We start from the raw sequence: 22,717 nt of genomic DNA, 5'->3' as shown, positions 1-22,717 counted from the left end.
AAGACTTGGCTACAAGCAACTTTGGGATGTTTCCAAAGGAAGAAAGTTTCCTATGTTGAACAAATTCAAAAGAATATGACTCAGGCTCTAAAAGTAATCCAGAAAAGAATTTCTAAAATATTTTGAATAGGAATGGTATTACTGGATTATTTTGATAGGAAGAACCCTGATTTAAATGCCTGTGAGAACCACCAGACTTGGTTAGGTGCCCCCACTCTGTGCTCCCATAGCAACGAACACAAATATTTAGCCAAGCACGTATCGTGTCATGTGGAAGTGATGTGTTTACTTATTTTTTTTTCCCATTACCAGTGGTTTTCAATCAGGAGGACAATGCAGCCCCCTTCCCTGGCAGGGGTGTTTGGGAAAATTTTTGATTGTCATAATGACGGGAGAGAGATGCCCCTGTCATTTAGTGTCTACAAGCCGGAGATGCTGACTATCCTACATTGTGCAGGACGGTCTTGTACCACAAAGAATTCTCCTGACCCCATTAAGAAACTGACTTTATTTATCTCTGATTTCTCATTGGCTAGGAGAAACCCAGAACTAAAAGTCACTCTGAATGGAAACTACAAAGTAATGGGCACAGAACACCTTGTCATAATGTGTAGGTTATATGGGTTTATTTTTTTTTTTTTTTTTTTTTTTTTTTTTTTTTTTTTTTTTTTTATTTTTTTATTTTTGGGACAGAGAGAGACTGAGCATGAACGGGGGAGGGGCAGAGAGAGAGGGAGACACAGAATCGGAAACAGGCTCCAGGCTCCGAGCCATCAGCCCAGAGCCTGACGCGGGGCTCGAACTCACAGACCGCGAGATCGTGACCTGGCTGAAGTCGGACGCTTAACCGACTGCGCCACCCAGGCGCCCCTATATGGGTTTAAATAATCAGATTACTTTGTAATCACCACTCATAGTTACTTCTATATTTCTGTATTATATAATTGTTGAAAGACAAATGATAAGAGAGTAAGGTCATTAAATCCAGATATTTCTTTTTCTTGTTTTGGTCCAAGTAAACTTTTCTAATAGAAATAGCAAAATAGCAAAATAAATAAATAAATAAATAAATAAATAAATAAATAAAATAACAATAATAAATAAAAGTTCATCTTTAGTATTTTGTTCCATCAATCCACCCATGTCAAGGTGTCTCCTTCATATTTTGGCATCCATCTGTAGAAACCGTCTCAATTTGGCACCACCAAAGAAAGACATCCTGGCCTGGATATGTACACCTGATATTCCATTCCATCAGGGTCCAAGGGCGAATTATTTAAACTGATAATCCAGGTGGATCCCAGATAATATGGCTTCCATATTACCTCTAAATTCCCTTCCAGCTTTGGGGCGCCTAGGTGGCTCAGTCGGTTAAGCATCTGACTTTGGCTCAGGTCATATCTCATGGTTCGTGGGTTGGAGTCCCATGTCAGGCTCTGTGCTGACAGCTCAGAGCCTGGAGCCTGCTTCAGATTCTGTGTCTCCCTCTCTCTCTGCCCCTCCCCCACTCATGCTCTGTCTCAGAAATAAACATTAAAGAAAATTTTTTTTAATCTACAGTATTTCACAAGTCCTTCCTAAATTTATTCATGACTCTAAGCCATTAGTGAGCACTTATGGTTTGTGCCAGTGCCATAAGTTGAAGGGCAAGAGAGAATTTTAAGGAGAAGGGGGCATAAGACCATTTCAGTCAAGGGAGATATTTTCCGGGCTGCTGGATTCTGGGTTTTTCTGATTATGATTTTTAGGAAACCTGTTTCCACCATTCCCTAGGTCCATTCCTTGCCGTAAAACAGCATGGTTTATTGTCTGCTTTTGCTAGAATGTCAACTTCATAAGAGCAATATCCTTGTCAGCTTTATTTGAACTGTATTCCCGACACCTAGAACTATATCTGTTATATCATGGCACTCTTTAAATATTTGTTGAATAAATGAATGGATGAATAAGTAATTTACTATAAGTAGAGATTTAATCATTTATGAATAAAAGAATAGAGTAGCATATCTACAACAAAAGGAAACTTCACGTTGAGGGGCAACTGTGTGACAGATTATAAACTCTGTACTGAATTGCAAAGTCATGGGAGGGACGAGAAACATGAACCCATGAACATGACATGAAATATAAAAGCAGATATCACTGAATTATAAGGAGCACTTAAGCCTGGTACAAAGGTCAAATGAAATTCGTTTATCCCTCAAGTCTGATCTGGGTGAAGAATATCTGATAGGCTCTCAGCAAAAATAAGATCAGTTCTCAAGTGCTACCCTGGAAAATCCAAAGTCCATTAGCTTAAGCAATAATCCTGGACATACTTAAAATCTTATTTTACAGGATCCTCATATGCACATTAGGAACCAAGCAAAATATCTCATAGGAGTAATGTTGAATAACTACCAAAGGCATACAGAGAAATTACAACTCATTTATATCATTTGAGTTTCATAAGAACAAGTAATTATTTCCATTTTCCAAAACGACAAAATAAAGATATATGAAATATATAAGTCAACCAGGGATCATGAAAACCATTTTAAATCAATATACCACGTCCTAAGTGAAATTTCCATGCAACCAGAAAATAGTAAGGGAATTTAAATAAAATTTAAAAATCAACTCAAACATTGACAGTACCATAATTCTAAGACTTCAAATATTTCTTGATTTTAAAATGTCAATGAGAAATATGGGAAAGACTTGTGAAAACAATGTGCATTATTCATTGCATAGGCTGACAAATTTTTTAAATGTTCAAAGTCCCACAGAGAGTTGCAAAAGAAATTCTGTCTCCTGGATCCTTAATTCAAAATCACTACCATGGGAAGTGTTTCAATTTACAATTGTTTTCAGCAGCAAAAAACAGAAAAACATAACAAGTTTTTTTCAGGTAACAAGGAGTGTGAGGGTTGACAGTGACATCAGGTCAGAAGCCTTCCCTTCTATCTTTCTGTATCTCTCTCTCTCTTTTAGTTTATTTATTTATTTTGAGAGAGACAAAGACAGCACAAGCAGGGGAGAGGCAGAGAGAGACAGTGAGAGTATCCCAAGCAGGCTCCACATTGCCAGCTGTGGAGCCCGACTTGGGGCTTGAACTTACAAACCATGAGATCATGACCTGAGCCGAGACCAAAAGTCAGATGCTTAACCAAGTGAGCCACCCAGGAGCCCCTGCATCTCTATCTTTGCATATGGTTTTTTGCCCTCATGTCATTTTGTGGTCACAATATGGCTGCTCCACCGCTGGCATTGCAGCTGAATTCCAAACAAAGGGCAAAAGGCATGTGCTCACTAAAACCTGGAAGAGATTTTTCAGAAACCTCCATTTAGTGACATTTCACTAATGCCTCCTTGACCAAAGCTTGTCTCACATGGCCACCTCAAGCTGTAAGGCAAGTTGTGAACTGTTTTGTTTCCTGGAACATTGCCATACTCTTGGTTTCTATAGGATATATGCATAGTAGACTGTTCAAGTTAGTGCAGTATTGAAGATCCAATTCAGAGGCACTTGATCTTGAAAGGGTATGAACTTCACAAGGAAATTGCCCCTGATGCTGATGAATCTGATACTTCAGTTCCTTCACTTATATGGAGACCCTCCAAGGCCTTGGGAAACATGTGTTCACAATGTCATATATTTTGGTAGATTTTTCACCTTAAGATATTTTAATGGTCATTAATTAATATCTATGTTCTTCCTACTGTGACTTTCCCACCCTTGTGACAGGTGAGTGTTGTTGGAATGGCCACGGGCATTTGGGGAACGAAGCTAAGTCAGAGCTAAATTGAGGACACATTCCATTTGAATTTAATGGGATATATCAAGGAGACTCACACATTAAGTAGGTTCTGTGTATAGTTGAGTCATTGCCAGCATAGGAATTGTTTCCAGGAATACTCCTGCTGCCCACTGTGCTAATTCACCTGGCACCATGATGTGAAGGTACAGGGCTCAACATAAAGCTCGTTAATAAGCCACTACAAAAGGACATTGGGGACAAACCGCCAGTGAGTGTCTTCAACCGAAGAGTAGTCGTCAATTAGTCAGTGACTACTGACAAGAAGACTTGAGATGCTCTCATATATGAAAGAGACTAGGTAAAAGTTCCCCAAATTTGACAATAGTCCTAAAATTTTACATGACATTTCTGATAAGATATGCTGCTGAAAGAAACTTTTTTAGGGGCACCAGGGTGGCTCAGTCGGTTAAGCGTCTGACTTCGGCTCGGGTCATGATCTCTCAGTTCATGGGTTAGAGCACCGCATTGGGCTCTGCACTGACAGCTCAGAGCCTGGAGCCTGCTTCACATTCTGTGTGTCTCTCCTTCTGCCCCTCCCCTACTCGCGTGTGCACGCGCTCTCTCTCTCTCTCTCTCAAAAATAAATTTTAAAGTGTCAAAAAAAAGAGAGAAACTTTTCTAAATTTTCAGTAACACATTTCAAGCTTGCTAGAGGAAAGCCTCTATTATCTTTCTAGTCTACATAAAATCTTTGAAACCTTCCTATGAAGAGGCAAACAACAAGCATGCAGCAAAAATAAATAAATAAGTAAATAAATAAAATTAAAAAATTTACAAATTATATATTAAAAATAGAAGTGTGTCAGGCAGGAAATCAAATTTGTGTTGTTTTCCCTAGATATTGTGATATTCATGGAGTTTGTCAGTTTAAAAAATCCAATTTGTTTTAATTTCTTTCCTCATTTTAAATAGTCACTTTTGTCCCTAATTTTGTATTCTTTCTATGAACAAGTTTCCTTTAACTAACAAGTTACTACAAACTGAGTAACTTTCAAGCCTCATGGAACCTGGATCTGCCCTTGAGCCTCAGGAACCCTGTGAGTCCCCCAGTGAGAAGTAATCTTGAAGGCCTTCCAGATTCACCTTTACACATAAAGGTAACAATCTACCATCAAGTCAGAATCAAAGCTGGCTGCAGATGCCCATGTGAAGTGTCCTTTCGCCTGAGCTGTACCCTGAATTAACTTGGTCTTCTTAGGTGAAGGTCACTGTCAGGTATCCTACAGCAGCCCAGAGAGGGCCACAGGACGAAGCAAAAGGAAATTGAGCTGTTAATTCCCTTACTCCTCCCACTGTATCCTTAAGCACTCCATTTATCATGTACCCATATTAACATTCTTTCTGCTTGGATGTTAGAAGGGGTTTACCCGGCAAGGTCAACACCCCTCCCTAAGGATGTCCAGTAAAACATCAATCTCACAAATTTCTCCTTCTTTGGTAAAATACATTGTAGGAATGCTGCCCATTAGAATGTTCTCTGAAGATTCCCAATGCACTAGCATCTTCAGAGCTCTGAAAAGTGCAAGTGAACTGACTTTGATTCCACATTTTCCCAATCTAATTTAATCACAGGATCCTATTTACCCTAGAATACGTCTTCAGAATTTTTGCTCAAAGTGGATGTACAAATATTCAATTCATATTATTGTTATGTTCATACCACAAATGGCAAGTCTCCAAAGGGCATTTGGACTTTAAAGAGCTCTTGATAACAAAAGAAACCAATCTTGTAATAATGGACTTTAGGCTGCCATGGCCCAAAGGGCAGAAATAGGTTAAGACAATGTTAGAGGACTATCTGTACACATTTCAAATTCCAACATGATGCTGACTGTTTTTCTAGCCATTCATAAGGCAGGTCTTGAACCTGTTCACAAAACAGAAGATTGTAATGGAGGATGTTGTTACTTGATTATGTTTCCATATTATTATTCTCAGATTTGGAATCAGTCACCGATTGCATCAATAATACTTAAACACATGCACTTGTTAGTTTTTAGTTACAGAATCCGTGTAATGATTACGGTATAAAAGCCTGCTAATTTTCCTTGGTTACTAATAAAGCCAGTTTGGGTTGCTTTTGGATTGCTATAAGAAATCTTATTTACGTTTACATTTCAAAACATTCTGCTCAGGTATAAATTTGTACAGTACTGACAACAAGCATTTGATCAAAGAAGGGAATTTGTGACCTCATCCATGTGCTAAGTTAAATCAAGTGCCTGAAGTTAGCGGCCATGCTTAGAAATATCAATCGTAGGGGCGCCTGGGTGCCTCAGTTGGTTAAGTGACCAACTCTTCTTTTTTACTGCATTTTTTTATTTTGAGGGAAAGAGAGGGAGAGGAGAGACAGAGAGAGAAAATCTCAAGCAGGCTCCATGCTGTCAGTGCAGAGCCTGAGGTGGGGCATGAACCCACAAACCCGAGATCATGACCCCAGCCCAAATCAATAGTCGGATGCTTAACTGGATTGAGCCACCTAGGCACCCCAAGAGACTGACTCTTAATTTTGGCCCAGTTCGTGATTTCATCATTTTTGAGTTCAAGCCTTGTGTAGGGCTCCACACTGACAGCACAGAACCTGCTTGCGATTCTCTCTCTCCCTCTCTCTCTGCCCTTCCCATGTGCACACATGCATGCTCTCTGTCTCTGTCTCTGTCTCTCTCAAAATAAATAAATAAACTTAAAAAATCCTCTTTAAAAATATATATAAATCCTAAGGGAGAATGAAAGGCCTACTTTAGGAGGGGTGGAATCACTACCATCATGACTTCATAAACCTTGTATCTTAAATGACACAAGATACATCTCCATGACTCCGAGCTCAAAGACTTTGAGCTTTCTATTTGCTTTTATTATTTATTTATTGCTTTAATAATGCAATTGTCCTGGTCTTGACATATTTGGATCTTTTTTTTAACCTCTTGTGTTGAAAGCAAATGGCTTATATGCCACTGCATGGAGGGCATAACTGGAGCTTTCTATTGATGAAATATATTTCTTTGGTTTCTATTCTTTTTTTTTTTTTTTTTTAACTGAGTTGAATCCTCAGCAGCTTTTTTTTTTTTTTTAAGTTTATTTATTTTTGAGACAGTGAGAGACAGAGCATGAACGGGGGAGGGGCAGAGAGAGAGGGAGACACCAAATCGGAAGCAGGCTCCAGGCCATCAGCCCAGAGCCCGATGCAGGGCTGGAACTCACGGACCAAGAGATCATGACCTGAGCTGAAGTCGGAGCTTAACCGACTGAGCCACCCAGGCGCCCCTTTTTGGTTTCTATTCTTATTAGACTGCAAACACAAAGCCCAGGAAATGTAAGAAGATAAGCCTCTGCAATCAGAGCTGTCCCATACGATTGTGCAGGTTGTGGACTGTACAACCTGCACAGCTATATATAGCAACCTAGTGCTGCAATCTTTCATGGGTACCTGTGCTGTAATCATCCATACTTGCAGAAGTAAGTTAACTGAAGAAGAGGAGTATGTAAAGAAATCTTATGAAATCCTGTAATTTTTTTTTTCACACATGAAGCAAACTTGATAACTTATTATTTAACTTTGAGTTTCACAGTCTTTATTATGGAGTAGAGTAATTTTTGTAGAAGAAAAGTTCAGTAAAATTTGAATAAAAATTAGAAGTGGTGGGGGCGGGGAGGGGATGCCTGGGTGACTCAGTCAGTTAACCATCAGACTTTGGCTCAGGTCATGATCTCGAGGTTCTTGAGTTCGAGCCCTGCATCAGGCTTTGTGCTGATAGCTCAGAGCCAGAAGCCGGAAGCCTGCTTTAGATTCTGAGTCTCCCTCTCTTCTGCCCCTCTCCCGCTCACACTCTGTCTCTCTGTCTCTCAAAATAAAGTAAAAACATAAAAAAATTTTTTTAAATAAACAAAATGATTGCTGTTATAAGATTTTCTGTTAAGATTCCAATTAGATCAAAGGCATTGTAGCTATTTTAAGAGAGACATGGTGAGATTGTTTATTTTATTTACATTTTTTTTAATTTTGAGAGAGAGAAACAGAGAGAGAGAGAGACAGAGCACAAGTGGAGGTGGGGGAGGGGCAGAGAGAGGGAGACACAGAATCCAAAGTAGGCTCCAGGATCTGAGCTGTCAGCGCAGAACCTGATACGGGGCTGGAACTCTCAAAATGCGAGATCATGACCTGAGCCAAAGTCAGTCATTTAACCGACTGAGCCACCCAGGCACCCCTGTTTTATTTTATTTAAGTTTAATGTGGGTAATTGTCTCCTGCTTATTAAAAAATATCACACAAAGACAAATATCATATGACTTCACTCATATGAGGACTTTAAGAGACAAAACAGATGAACATAAGGGAAGGGAAGCAAAAATAATTTAAAAACAGGGAGGGGAACAAAAACATAAGAGACTCTTAAATATGGAGACCAAACAGAGGGTTACTGGAGGGGTTGTGGGAGGGGGGATGGGCTAAATGGGTAAAGGGCATTAAGGAATATACTCTTGAAATCATTGTTGCATTATTTGCTAACTAACTTGGATGTAAATTTAAAAAATCACACAGATTTTTTTTAATGCTGTCAAAAAATGACATATATACACCAATATCATATATAATCATATATATGGCAGCCAAGTAACTGTCAATTTATATGTAGGTATATATACATCCTTAGCTGCATGGATACAGTTGGTAGAGAAGTTAAGACAATGGATTTCCTCTCAGTAGGGTGAGCAAGGGCATCCCTTTAAGCAGCTCTAAAAGCCTAAAGAACTTGCAGTTGAAATGCAAAAAAGGTGTAGGAACGCAGTCTGGAGGCTGATGTCAGCCTGGCTGTAGGAGAGACTTCAAGGTGATTTGGAAAAGAAGGTTTAAGATGGCGGGGGGGGGGGGGGGGGGGGGGGGGGGCGGGGGGGGCGAGGGGGGCGGGGGGGGTGAGTGGGGGTCTGGCTGGGAGTGGGGACTTTGCCTGATCAAACTCAAAATACCAAATTTTATTTTTTTTTTTTTTAATTTTTTTTTCAACGTTTTTTTTTATTTATTTTTGGGACAGAGAGAGACAGAGCATGAACAGGGGAGGGGCAGAGAGAGAGGGAGACACAGAATCGGAAACAGGCTCCAGGCTCCGAGCCATCAGCCCAGAGCCTGACGCGGGGCTCGAACTCACGGACCGCGAGATCGTGACCTGGCTGAAGTCGGACGCTTAACCGACTACGCCACCCAGGCGCCCCAAAATACCAAATTTTAAAAGAAAACTACCAAATTCTACACAGCCATCACTGTTGGTAACTAGAAAACACTGTCAAAAGTATTTTTTTAATGTCAGGATGTAGTCATATCAACATTTTCCACCCTAAATTGCATAATATATGTAAATGTCATTGCTTCTCTACTTTCTTAAATCATTAAGGAAATTTTGAATTACCGAATTCTACTTTCTTCAGATTTTCTGGTTTTGGTGAGACAAACTGAAATAAACTCCTGAAGCATTAAAAAAATAAATAAGTAGGCCCCTAAAAACAATCTCTTTCCAAGTAGAGCACATATGGCTAGCAGCCACATCTCAAGCAAATCATAATTTAGGCCTTTAGTTGGACTAGAAACACTAAATGTTCCTCTCCTTGAAGCAGGAGACCCTACTTGCAGGAAAAGTGTCTACAAAGAAAAAGCAGACTCAGAGTAGTAAACTTGGAAAGCTAAACTTTTACAGAGTGATAACATTGTTGTAACAGTGTTACAAGGTATTTAATTTTATGGGTTAATGCTGGGGGGAAAAATACAGGATAAATTTCTAGGCTTTTAGTAAAGTATTTATACTTTAAATATATATTTTTTTAATGTTTATTTTTGAGGGACAGAGCATGAGTAGGGGAGGAGCAGAGAGAGAGGGAGACACAGAATCTGAAGCAGGCTCCAGGCTCTGAGCTGCCAGCACAGCCCCAAATCTTCTTATTCTTAACTGGTAATCTCAGAATATGAGATTTCTTATTTTTAAAAAATGATGAAAAAAAATTATGGAAAAGGAAACCGGTTAAATAACATCTTCCTTGAAATAGCATTTTTCTTAAACATTCAATAGAATTTAGTGTTGTGTTTTAAAAGTGTTTTCAATGCAGGGGTGCCTGGGTGGCTCAGTCGGTTGAACGTCCGACTTCAGCACAGGTCATAATCTCACAGTTCATCAGGCTCTGTGCTGACAGCTTGGAGCCTGGAGCCTGCTTGGGATTCTGTGTCTCCCTCTCCCTCTGCCCCTCCCCCATTCATGCTCTTTAGCTCTCTCTCAAAAATAAACAGACATTAAAAAAAAATTTTTTAAGTGTTAGCAATGGACTGTGCACATCAGAATCACTTACTAAAATACAGATTCCTAAAAAAAATAAAATAAATTAAAAAAAAAATAAAACACAGATTCCTGGCCCCCATCCCAAAGTTTAAAAATAGGGGTAGGTGAGAAATCCAGAATCCGCATTTCAACTAATAACCCTCACATGACTCCTAAGAATGCTAAGATATGAGACCCACTGCACAAAGTTTCTTGTAGATAGAATAGACATTATGTGCCCGTTAGGGCTAGGTATCCTTAATACCTAGCATGCCACCTGGCCCAGAGCAGATGGTCAATAAATGTTTACATAAGCAACTTATATAGGGGAGATGGTCTTTCCCCTCTTAAATCACAGCTCATGTCCAAAAGTTTACCTAAAGAAAGTATTCATCTATGTTCTATAGTTACCAGGGATAAACAAGTACAAAAAGAAAAAAAGAGAGACAGAGAGAAAGGCAAAGGATGTAGGCTAGCCAACTGGAAATACATTATGAATGTATTCGATGTGCATATCTAACGTGTGATATAAATGCACAGGCTCAAATAATGTGCTACAAATGTGTTAGTTCAATTAATTAAAGCCTGAAACTTTTCTACTCACAGGCACCAGTTAAGAAAACAATGGATCCATAGAGCCCCACTATCTCAACTGCAAAAAATATGTAAAATATTTGCATCTTATGGATGAGAAGGAATAATTTTCAATATAAAAGTGCACATTTAAAACTACAGTGGAAAAATCCTAGAATGAATGTGCCAAAGTAGAGGAGTGGAGTGGGTTTGGATAGGATGTATAAAAGGGCCATTATAACTATTGAATGAGCAGGTTGTGAGAGCAGCTGGGCTGGATAGAGTTGGTGGTTGGGTTGGCGGTGATGAGAATGGGAAGTTAGACCAGTATCCAAAGATGCATCAGAAGTAGGTCTGATTGACTAAGGGATAGAAATGACAAGTGATTACAAATGGCCTTCAAAACTGTGCATGATCAGAAAAATCTGACCATAATAAATTTATCCTTCAATCCAAGAAAAGCAAATGTTTGCTTATGTCAGTTCTTTACTGATTTTTAAAAAAATTTTTTTACATTAATTTATTTTTGATAGAGACAGAGCACAAGTGGGGGAGGGGCAGAGAGAGAGGGAGACACAGAATCCGAAGCAGGCTCCAGGCTCCAAGCTGTCAGCACAGAGCCTGATGCGGGGCTCAAACTCACAAACTGTGAAATCATGACCTGAGCCAGAGTTGGACACTTAACTGGCTAAGCCACCCAGGCACCCCTGTTCTTTACTGATTTTAACTTAAAGTCTTTCCTCTCTATTTACCTACTGATCAATGTTAACACAAATTTATAGCACATTTCCATATTTCAGTGCTTTGTTTTAATAGATTAAAATGAATAAAGCATGGCTCTGATATCACCAGAATCAACATTTTTGGTAATATGTAACATAAGTTACTAAAAAATAAACCTCAAGTCCTGTTCATCCAGTAAATTTCTAATGAAAGGGCCATGTACCTAAATTCTTTTTCCAAAATAATGAAAAGGGCATCTGTAACTATTGTTTGTTTATCTTAGAAGTAGTATTTTATTAGCAATGTGTATGTGTGTTTTTTAGGTTAGTTTTCTAGGCTAGCCCACAAAATCATGCCAGGGTCACTCTGAAATCTAAAAGCCCCAGGAATATTGAGTCTTTCTGAGCCTTGATATCTAAAGCCCAGAGTCACTTGGAAATTCAAAGGATCACTCAGCCAGTGGGTTTTCCTGTATGTTTGTTTTGGGAGTGGGACATAGCTAAAACAGCAGATCTGGTGGTCCTCTTTGTTGGGGAAGTATTTTTCAGTCATGAGGAAGGATTATCTTGCAAATTCAAAACAGAACCTGTAAATTTTAGAGCCTAATCTCTTGAAAATGTTCTACACAGTAGAAATCATGGAATTGGAGGTTTCATATTTTTGTGTCTTCATGTACAGACTACAGTGAACAAGTAACCTGCAATTCTGTTGATATTTTATCTTCCTAAAACATTTTCTTTTTTTTTTTTAAGTTTATTTATTTATTTTGAGAGAGAGAGAGAGAGAGAGAGAGAACATGTGGGGAAAGGGCAAAGAGAGAGAGGGAGAGAGAGAATCCTAAGCAGGCTCCTTGCTGTCAGTGCAGAGCCCAATGCAGGGCTCGATCTCACGAAGCGTGGGATCATGACCTGAGCCGAAATCAAGAGTCGGACACTTAACCAACTGAGCAACCCAGGCACCCCTTTTTGATATTCTAAATAGAAAAAGTCTAAGGGGGAAGAACACTATTGCACAGTGAATAATTAGTAACTGCTGAGTAGATGGAACACCTTTGACACAGCTTACAATAGTGGCTCATGGACTCCCTTTTCCTAAAAACATGGTAGCCACTAGTATAAATGTGAAAGACTGGAAAGAGGGCCAATGTGGCAAGAGCTTTTCTCCTCATTGAGAGGACCAGTGCTATTAGAAAATAAAACCCCATTGAAATAGGCAAATAAGCATACCCCTTCTTTGGAAAACACAATAGAAATAGAAATAGTGAGGTTTTCACTTCCCCTCCCATCAGAGTTGCTATTTCTCAGCATTGCACAGTAACATTATATTACTTAAAATGCTTCAATGCATTCTTCAGCTGTTTCTTTTGCCATCCTGCATGCTGGGTAGTTAAATTTCAACTGAGTGATACTATCACATAAAGGAGTTTTAAATTTTGGTCTGTGCAACAATAATGATTTGAACATACCTTTATCACATGACTACGTGGAAGCCATGATTCTTTTCTCTGCATTCCATTAGGATGACTTACAGAGCCCACATTTTACAATCCTGGTGTGATGTATTGGGATCCATAAAGGTAGGCTTGATCCTAGAAATTTTAAAATTCAGTCGAGCTAAATTGGACAAAATCGAAACTATTTGGGAGATTCATATCGGGTACTGATTAGTATCAGAAATATAGTAGGATCAATCAGTTTCAGTTTATATTGTTTTTTATTTGAAATTTAAAAATTGCTTCTAAGTCACATTAGGCACTTGACTAAGACCCGTCTTATATTATCTGTGTTCCTCATCCTAATTTCATCACAAAAGCCTACACATTTATAGAGTAAGTTTGTGATTCATTTTATTTTTTTAATTTTTTTATTAAAATTTTTTTAAATGTTTATTTATTTCTGAGACAGAGAGAGACAGAGCATGAGTGGGGGAGGGGCAGAGAGAGAGGGGGACACAGGCCCAAAGCAGGCTCCAGGCTCTGAGCTGTCAGCACAGAGCCCGACAAGGGGCTCGAACTCACAGATTGCGAGATCATGACCTAAGCAGAAGCCTATGCTCAACCGACTGAGCCACCCAGGTGCCCCAAGTGATTCATTTTAAATTCACTTTACCAATGCTTGTTAATTGTGACTTAATTGCCATCACATTGTTTACAGATATACATATAATATTTCATCATCAATCATTGAACATCCTTTGAAATTCCTGGATGAAGAGTCATTATTTGGTAAGAGTCACATTATCAACACTAACTCTGCCTGACCTTATTTTGGAGCATTTGGGAGGACAACTGGGCCATATATACAACCATTCAATTAGGAAATCACCTTTGTGACACTTTTTTTTTGTTTGTTTTGTTTTTTTTACCTTTGTGACACTTAAAAAAAAATTTTTTTTTAATGTTTATTCATTTGAGAGAGAGAAAGAGGGGAAGAGAGAGAGGAAGACATAGAATCTGCAGAAGGCTCCAGGCTCTGAGCTGTCAGCACAGAGCCCAATGGGGTTCAAACTCCCAGAGAGTGAGGTCATGACCTGAGCTGAAGTCGGAAGCTTTACCAACTGAGCCACCCAGGCGCCCTGACCTTTGTGACACTTTTGACAGGAGTCACCAGCTACAGTTGGTGAGAAACTCAACTGCTCTTTAGGTTTTAGCTTACTGGATGTATAGACTGATCTAGCTCTTGAGAATTTTCCTCACAGTTGCCTAACAGCCACTTCGAGGTCAATCTTCTACTTTGGTTCTAATCTTTACCTTGGTACAACTCTGAAGAAATCTAAGTGGTTCTTAAAGGGAGTTTTTCCATCACCCTGAACTCATCTTTTCTGCTCAAGTCTTCCCGAATTTTACTCCAGCTTACTCAAACCACAGGAAAGGGAGATGAAACTCAGTTCCCTTGGCTGGACTTCACCATTAATTTAGCCTAAAACTACTTATAGCCAGCTAGTTAGCCAACTATTCAAGCATTTAAACAACTTGCCTCACACTCGGGGCTCATGTAGAAGCTACAGTTTGGGACTGTTATTGGGTTTCATTAATATTTTTTGAGTTCCCACCATGCCTAAGACATAGGATTGCCAGACAAAATATAAAACACTCAGTTAAATTTGAGGTCAGATAAACAATGAACTATTTTTTTAGTGTATGTCCTAAATATTACATGATTATACTTATATGAAAAAATTATCTAAAATTTCAATGAAAACATAAAATAAAATTTAAATTTAACTGTGTGTCTTCTAGATTTATTTGCTAAATGTGGAAACCCCATTAAGACATTAACTCATTTTACCTTCATCATAACATGATGAAATCGGGGACAGTTTTACTCCCATTTTATAGATGAATCATCTAATGCTAGCAGAGTCCCCCAGCTAGTGACATGGGAGTGGGGATTCAATTTTAAGCTGTCTAAAACCACAGTGCTTAACCCAGGACAAGGGTTCATAAGCAACAACTGTTAAACTTCAGAAAAATACAGATGCTAAGGCCTATCACAGACCTACTGAATTAAAGTCTTCAGCGCAGTAGCCCAGGCATCTGTATGTTTGGATAGAGCTGCGGATAATTCTGATGTGCGGCTGAGATAGAGAAGATTGCTCTTACTTCCCCAGATGTTTTCACGTGAAGTGCTATTAAGCTGGGGTTCCACTTGAGAAATTAATTTTTTGAACATAAAAGCAGAATTTTGTATTTACCTGTTAAATTGCTACATCTGGTCTATTTTGGTAGCATTTTAAATTATTTTCAAATCTCAATTCTGGCACTTTTGAAGATTTCTATTTCTGTAGAACAATAGGATTAAGCTTCTTTTAGAGTCACATAGATTTTTGTGAATTTGATGTAAACGATAGATTCTCTCTCAGGGGGTGGGAAACACATATGAACACTCATGTGATTTGGCACACAAGCTCAGGGGTTCTGCAACCTGGTGATAGATCTAAAAATCCATGGGCCCTCAAGTTAAGAACCCATACTTAGAGGATGTTTTCACTCTCCATCGCAAAATTTACAAAAAGTGCTTATCAATATTCGTATATTGTTAAGGATGGTTAATTCTTCCAATCAACTTCATTAAACTTTGAAAAATAAAACTAATTGCTGTTTTCATTATAAAAGTAATTTTAGGAGAAATAAATACTCCTATACCCTACTGATGAAAGTAGGAATAAAATTTTGTTTTTACTTGTGGGAAAATACACTCTACATAAAATTTGCTATCTTAACCAGAGTTAAGTAGGGTTAAGTACATTCACATTGCTGTGTAGCCAATCTCCAGATGCTTTTCATCTTCCAAAACTGAAACTCTATACCCATTAAACAACTCCGCATTCCCCCATGCCCAGCCCTGGCAACCACCGTTCTATTTTCTGTCTCTATGAATTTGACTACTCTAGGTAACTCATATAAGTTGAATAATACAGCATTTGTCTTTTGTGCAACTAGCTTATTTCATCTATGTTGCAGCACAGATGTTGTCAGAATTTCCTTCCTTTCAAATTAGAATAATCTATTATGTTATGTATGTACCACATTTTGTTTAGCCAATCATCAGTCAACAGACATTTGGGTTACTTCCACCTTTTGGCTATTGTGAGTAATGCCGGTATGAGCATGAGTGTAGAAATTTCTTGAAGGAAATTTAGCAGTGTCAAAAGAGGTACTACAGATTGGTGAATGATGAAATATATAAGGATTATAAGAAAAGCAGGGGAGAGGCAGAGAGAGAGAGAGAGGGAGACATAGAATCTTAAGCAGGATCCAGGCTCTGAGCTGTCAGCACAGAGGCCAACACGGGGTTTGAACCCATGAACTGTGAGATCATGACCCAAGCCGAAGTCAGATGTTTAACGTACTAAGCCACCCAGGCACCCTAAGAGAGAAAGAATCTTAAGCAAGCTTCGTGCTCAAGCACAAAGCCTGACGTGGGGCTCAATCCCGTAACTCTGGGATGGTGACCTGAGCCAAAACCAAGAGTCAGATGTTCAATCAGCTGAGCTACCCGGATGCCCCTCCCCCCCTTTTATTTTTTTACATTTTTAACATCTCTAAAACTGTGCTTCTACTGTGAATGGCTTTATAAATTGCTGTTGGTGAAGAGCTGCGTGTTCATACTTGGTCACAGCTGTTCATGATGTTTTCACTTTCACTAAGTAACGTACATTGTTGGTATTTTACAGGTTGAATTTAACTGTCATTTGAAATGTCTAAAAAAAGTTTCTTCTGTAATTTTGGCATTTGTTGAAATGAGGTATTGTGTACATAGAAAGGCAGTGAAACAGAGCAATGGAATGTGCATTTGATATTAGTGAGGACTTCATCTTCAGAGGAATGGCAACATATTTTTCATATTTTTGTTCAATGAAACAACCAAGTACTTTATGGAAACTGAGAAAGAAAAATGCCCACAAATAGATGGAGCTGGTTATATTTTGTTACTAAGATACATACAAAAAGATTCTTATCACACACCAAGAAATATAACTGAAGGCAGGAAATATTGCCAAATCCCTTGTAAGAAATAAAAGAATTTCAGAGTGTTGAGAGGGTAGTTTAACTAGTTCCTAAGTCATCCCAGACTATTGTTAAGGCATTGTGTGTAGTTTAATAAGATTTTTCTTTCTTAGAGGTATATAAAATAATGACACAGCTGATGATACCATCTTATATTTGATAAAATGTGGTACATATTTTCTCTATTTGATTAAGAAGGAAAAAGGAAAGTCATGGAGCTGTGAGATAGCCAAATCAAATGAAAAAAGTAGAAACTCTACCAAAGATAGGAAGAAGTAGGAGAAGGGGGTCCACGAGAGGGTGGAAAGATGATGGATTAGCTACATGCTCTGAAAAGGGAGGGAGGCAGTATAATCTCTATCCTTGTCCCCATGGAGATGAACCTATAAAGGGCTTATTACTTCCAAGGCCGAGTAAGACTTACCTAGTTTCCCTATAGTGCTAGAAGACCAGGACTTAATACTTAACAGGGACATGTTACTGGTTTCTATAATGCTGACCAAGCAAACAAAAAAGAATACATTATTTCAGGAAAAGAGATCATCTTACAAGAAACTAAAATCTATATGAAAGTGTGGACATGAAAAGTTCCCTTGATATGAGCAAAATCTAACTATTAAAAAGGGGCTTATCTTACCAAAGAAGACATACAGATGGCAAATAATCATATGAAAAAAATGTTCAACATCATATTTCATTAGGGAATTGCAGATTAAAACAACAATGAGATATTACTACACACCCATGAGAATGGCCCGAATCCAAAACACTGACAACATCAAATATTGGTGAGGATGTGGAGAATAGGAACCCTCATCCATTGCTGGTGGAAATGCAAAATGATACAGCCACTTTGAAAGACAGTTATAGGTTTTTTACAAAATTAAACATACTCTTACATGCCCCTTGGTATTTATCCAAATGAACTGAAAATGTTGGTCTACACAAAAATCTGCACACTGATATTACTGTAGCTTTAGTTAGAGTTGCCAAAACTTGGAAGCAACCAAGATGTCTTTTAGTAGCTGAACAGACAAATAAGCTGTGGTCCATCCAAACAACGGAATATTATTCAGCACCAAAAAGAAATGAGCTCAGACCATAAAAGCCATTGAGGAACTTTAAGTGCAAATTATTAAAGAAAGCAAGTCTGACAATGCTACATACTGTATGATTTCAGCCATATGTCACTCTGGGAAAGACAAAACTGTGGAGATAGTAAGAAAAGATCAGTGTTTGTCAGGGCTTAGGTGGGATGGGAGGATGAACAATCAGAACATAGAGGATTTTTAGAGCAGTGAAACTACCCTGTATGATACTGTAATGATGGATACATGCCATTCATTTGTCCAAACCCACAGAATGTACAACTCCAAAAGTGAACTTTTGGTGAGTTAAGGTAAACTATGGACTTTAGGTCATAACAATGTGTCATTGTGGGTTCAGTTGCAACAAATGCACCTCTCTGGTGGGGGATATTGATAGTGGGGGAGGCTGTGCGTGCGTGAGGGCAGGGAGAATATAGGAATTCTCTGTACTTACCACTCAATTTTGCTGTGAATTTAAAACTGCTCTAAAAAAGAAAGCCTATTAAAAAAAAAAAAAGGGCAGAGGGAGGAGGAGTATTCAGATGACAGATGATTTAGGTTTGAATTACCTTAGAAGATAAAACTACAAGTCAATGAAATTGACAATTCAGGCTCTCTAACCTAGTCTGAAGCAGTCTATTTTCTGTCTGTTTTTTTAAAAATTTTGTCTCTCATAAAATTACCAGAAAAGTATAATCCCAGGAAAGTATAGAAATTGGTACTGTTGCAACCTTAGGAAGGTGTAAAAACAAGTATACAAATAATTTTTTTAAATGAATTGAGGACACCTGGCTGGCTCAGTCAGTAGATCATATGACTCTTGATCTCGGGGTTGTTGAGTTTGAGTTCCAGACTGGGTGTAAAGATTACTTAAAAATAAAATCTTTTAAAAAGTAATAATAAAGGGGCACCTGGGTAGCTTAGACGGTTGAGCGTTGGACTTTGACTGAAGCCATGATCTCATGGGTCATGGGTTCAGGCCCCACAGCATACGGTGCAGAGCCTGCTTCAGATTCTCTGTCTCCCTCCCCTGCCCCTCTCTGCCCCTTCCCTGCTCCTATGTTCTCTCTCTCTCTCTCTCTCTCAAAAATAAATAAACATTAAAAAAAAGTTTAAACAAACAAAAATAATAATAATAAAATAAAAATGAACTGAATTCAGGGTATTGCTGTTTTGAAATTGTAAATGTAAGTTTTATCACTGCTGTTTAAAGCATTTGAAATATTCTAAATAATTCTTTATATTAAATTTGTAATTAAATTTTAAACCATTAAAGAGATTTTGATTAATTAAATTTAAAATCATGTTTAAATGCTTAAAGAAAACTGATTTTCTAAGTTTTGTTTATTAGCTATATAAGCTTAGCGCATTAATTACATTGCAGGAGGGGAGAGTGCTCCTCTCCATGCCCAGGAGACTTCAAGAATCCCCCAAGTAAGTACAGTTAAAAAGCTCTAAAAATGCAGATACTCCTGGAACAACATAATCAACTTTGAGAAATTTATTTTAAGGGAATAATTAAAACATGAGCCAAGGTAAAGCTATAAGGATATTAATCATAGTGTTGTTAAGTGTAGTGAAAGTGGAAGCAACTTAAATGTTCAAAAATGAGGCATTTGATATTGATCAACATCCAAAAGTTTGTAGCTCATCCTACTAGGGAGGCTGTGCAAAATTAGTCGCTGCTCACAAAATGGCGCAGCCCCTATGCAGGGCAACGAGGCAGGGTCTATCAAAACTAGAAAGGCGTTTTGACTCAGCAATCCCGCTCCTAGGGATTTATCTTAGCAATACACCTGTAATTGTAGGAAATGACATATGTATAAGTTTATTCTTTGTCCCTCCACGTAATAGAAAAAGGTGAGAAATAACCTTCCGCAGAGGACACTGGTTAAATAAACTATGGTTCATTCACACAATTGTATGTTTTGTGGCTGTAGGAGAGAATGAGGATGCTCTTGCAGTACTGATAATGGACACGGTCTAGAAATATATTAAGTAAAAAAAAAAAAGGTGCAGAGAAGTGTAAACAGTGTGTTCTCTGTTGTGTAAGAAAGCAGGGGAAATACGAATGTATATTTGCATTTGCTTTTTTATTTGCATAAGAAAACACTGGAAGGAGACACAAGAAACCAATAAAAGGAGTTATTTATGAGGAAAGGGGGATAGGATGGGAGTCTTCTTAGTGTTTACCCTTTCTATACTGTTTTCATTTGCAACTGTATGCATGTATTTCTTATTCAAAAAATTAAAAGTAGAAGAATTGTTAACTAAATTACAATGTGTTTGTATGACAGAATACTAGATAATGATTTAAAATTCATGTTATAGGGGCGCCTGGGTGGCTCAGTCGGTTGGGCGCCCGACTTTGGCTCAGGTCATGATCTCACGGTTCGTGAGTTCAAGCCCTGCGTGGGCCTCTGTGCTGACAGCTCAGAGCCTGGAGCCTGTTTCAGATTCTGTGTCTCCCTCTCTCTCTCTGATCCTCCCCCGTTCATGCTCTGTCTCTCTCTGTCTCAAAAATAAATAAACACTAAAAAAAATTTATAAAAAAAATAAAAATTGACGTTATCAGTGTTTCAATACATAGAGAAGTATTAAAAATATGTAATGAGTAAGAAATGCAGGTTATAAGAAAGTAATATATATCCTATAATTTGAGGAATTATACTTACTTCTTTAGTATAGCTTCCTAAAAAGTCAGTCAAGTGTCCCTTTTTAAGTCCATTTGATGAAGTCCTAACCCCCAGGACCTCAGAATGTGACTGTATTTGGAGGCAGGCTCTTCAAAGAGGTAACTAAGTTAAAATGAGGTCATTAGAGTGGGCCCTAATCCGATATGCCTGATGCCCTTATAAGAAGAGAACATTTGGACACAGATATATACAAAGGGAAGACCATGTGAAGACAGACAAGATGAGCATCTATAAGCCAAGGCGAGAGGCCTCAGAAGAAACCAACCTTACCTACATACACCTTGATCTTAGACTTCTAGCCTCCACAATTATGAAAAAATAAATTTCTGTTGGTTTAAGATACCTGGTCTGTGGTACTTTGCTATAGCAGCCCTAGCAAACTAATACACTGTGATCCACATTCTCAAAGGTTTAGGAGCTTGTACCCATTGGTGATGTATGATGATGCCTGTTTCGTGCCTTCTACTAGCTACTTAAGTAAGTCAAAATATGATATTGTGCCCTAATTTGCGTTTCTGTTCATTTTCTTTGTATTAAATAGTTCTATTATGGCTCTTCTGAATTTGAATATCTTTCCACTGCCGTGATCTGTGAACCAATTGATTATTCTTAGATGAATAAAGCTGTGCTTGAGTGTGGTATATGTATAGTGCTCCCCTGAAGAAGGAATAAGGTTATAACGCCACCCATACCTTCACGGTCAATATTGTTCCCTTTGTGTGGAACAGTCCTGGCTGGGCCCCTCCACTCCATCCCTCCTCTCGACACCTCCCAGACCTCATTGTGACTGCTGTTTTTCCAGCTTTAACACCAGTTCTCCCAGAGACCACACCTAGGAAAGTATGTGGGACAGGCAGGTATTTCAATCCCAGAAATAATCAGAAAAATCTCCATAATGAGCCTGTCTAATGGTCTGAGCACCACATCAGCAAAGACAGTCTCCCTATGTAAAAAGAGCAAAGCAAAACAAAACAAACGAAACCGAAAGGGCAGTGTTAAAGCTCAGGGATAGTTTGGACTTTCAAGTTTCTTCCATTGTATTGCAACACCCTTATATCAGAACCATCTAGTGACTAAACCTAGGATGCTGTACAAGGAAGAACTTGCTGGCTAATTAAGCGAGGGCAAGGTTAATTCACTGACAATGCTGTGAGATGTAAAGAGGGAAGCTAGGAACTGCTAACAGGAAATAGTTTTTCTGACTTACCAGCAGGAGAAAGGAAGCTGCATTTGAACCTGAATGCATCCCAGAGGCTGTTGAGTAACTTCACCCAGCAGATATATACAGCTGCGCATACCCGGGAAAGCAGTTATGACCAGACAGTCCCAAAGGCACTTCTAAAGACAAGTCTATCTCATAAGATCTTTGCGGTGACCTCCTTTGGGCTCATGAAAACCTTACTTCTGGTTGATTTCTCTACTTCCTGCCCCATGTTACATTCTTAGAAACCAAAAAGTGCTCTGAAGACAGATGTTCAACAATCCAGAGAACTCAAATCCTACACAATTGTCAGCGCCTGCAACACGGCACATACTGTCACAGAACCTTTTGTGCAACAGAAATTTAAAGTATTGTTTTGTTTCTTACCTGGCTCATTTTCTGTAACAGATTTTGGTTGTAAGAAGCCTTTTGGTGTTCACCACAGATTATTTCAAACTGTTTGTCATGGCAAATTCACTTCCTCTTCCTTTTTTCGCATAGTTAAACTCATTTAAGATGCCACAGTGTGGTTACCCCATATTTTAACACAGATGTATAACAAATAAAGATATTTTGCTGATGTGCACACCGAAGTTTAAATTTTCAATACTGTTATCCACTGACCACTCTTAGTCCAGTATTCCACATCACAAATATATCTGGTGATATATGAGTTAAATGGATGCTCCTTCCCCCTTTCCTCTTGGTTTAAAGCCTGTCTAGCAAGACTTGCCAGTTTGGAACTCCAGAAATTGATTGGTATCTGCATAAGTGCAGCCTGGCCATGCCAGAGGTTGCATTTTATCATGCAAAACATTTCTGGTTCCC

The 22,717-nt window shown here is 38.6% G+C and overlaps 1 protein-coding gene across 1 annotated transcript in view; it reads right to left on the bottom strand.

The window, feature by feature from the left end:
- Window positions 1-21,917, bottom strand: part of TLK1 (tousled like kinase 1) — a 193,101-nt gene extending 171,184 nt beyond the window's left edge. The window contains exon 1 of the mRNA XM_058714302.1: window positions 21,896-21,917. The gene's annotated coding sequence lies outside the window, so the exon portion shown is untranslated. The remainder of the gene's footprint in view (window positions 1-21,895) is intronic.
- Window positions 21,918-22,717: the final 800 nt, after the last annotated feature.

Source organism: Neofelis nebulosa, chromosome 2 (genome assembly GCF_028018385.1).
Source record: "Neofelis nebulosa isolate mNeoNeb1 chromosome 2, mNeoNeb1.pri, whole genome shotgun sequence".
NCBI classification, from domain to species: Eukaryota; Metazoa; Chordata; class Mammalia; order Carnivora; family Felidae; genus Neofelis; species Neofelis nebulosa.
This window is presented reverse-complemented; position numbering and strand designations above follow the sequence as displayed.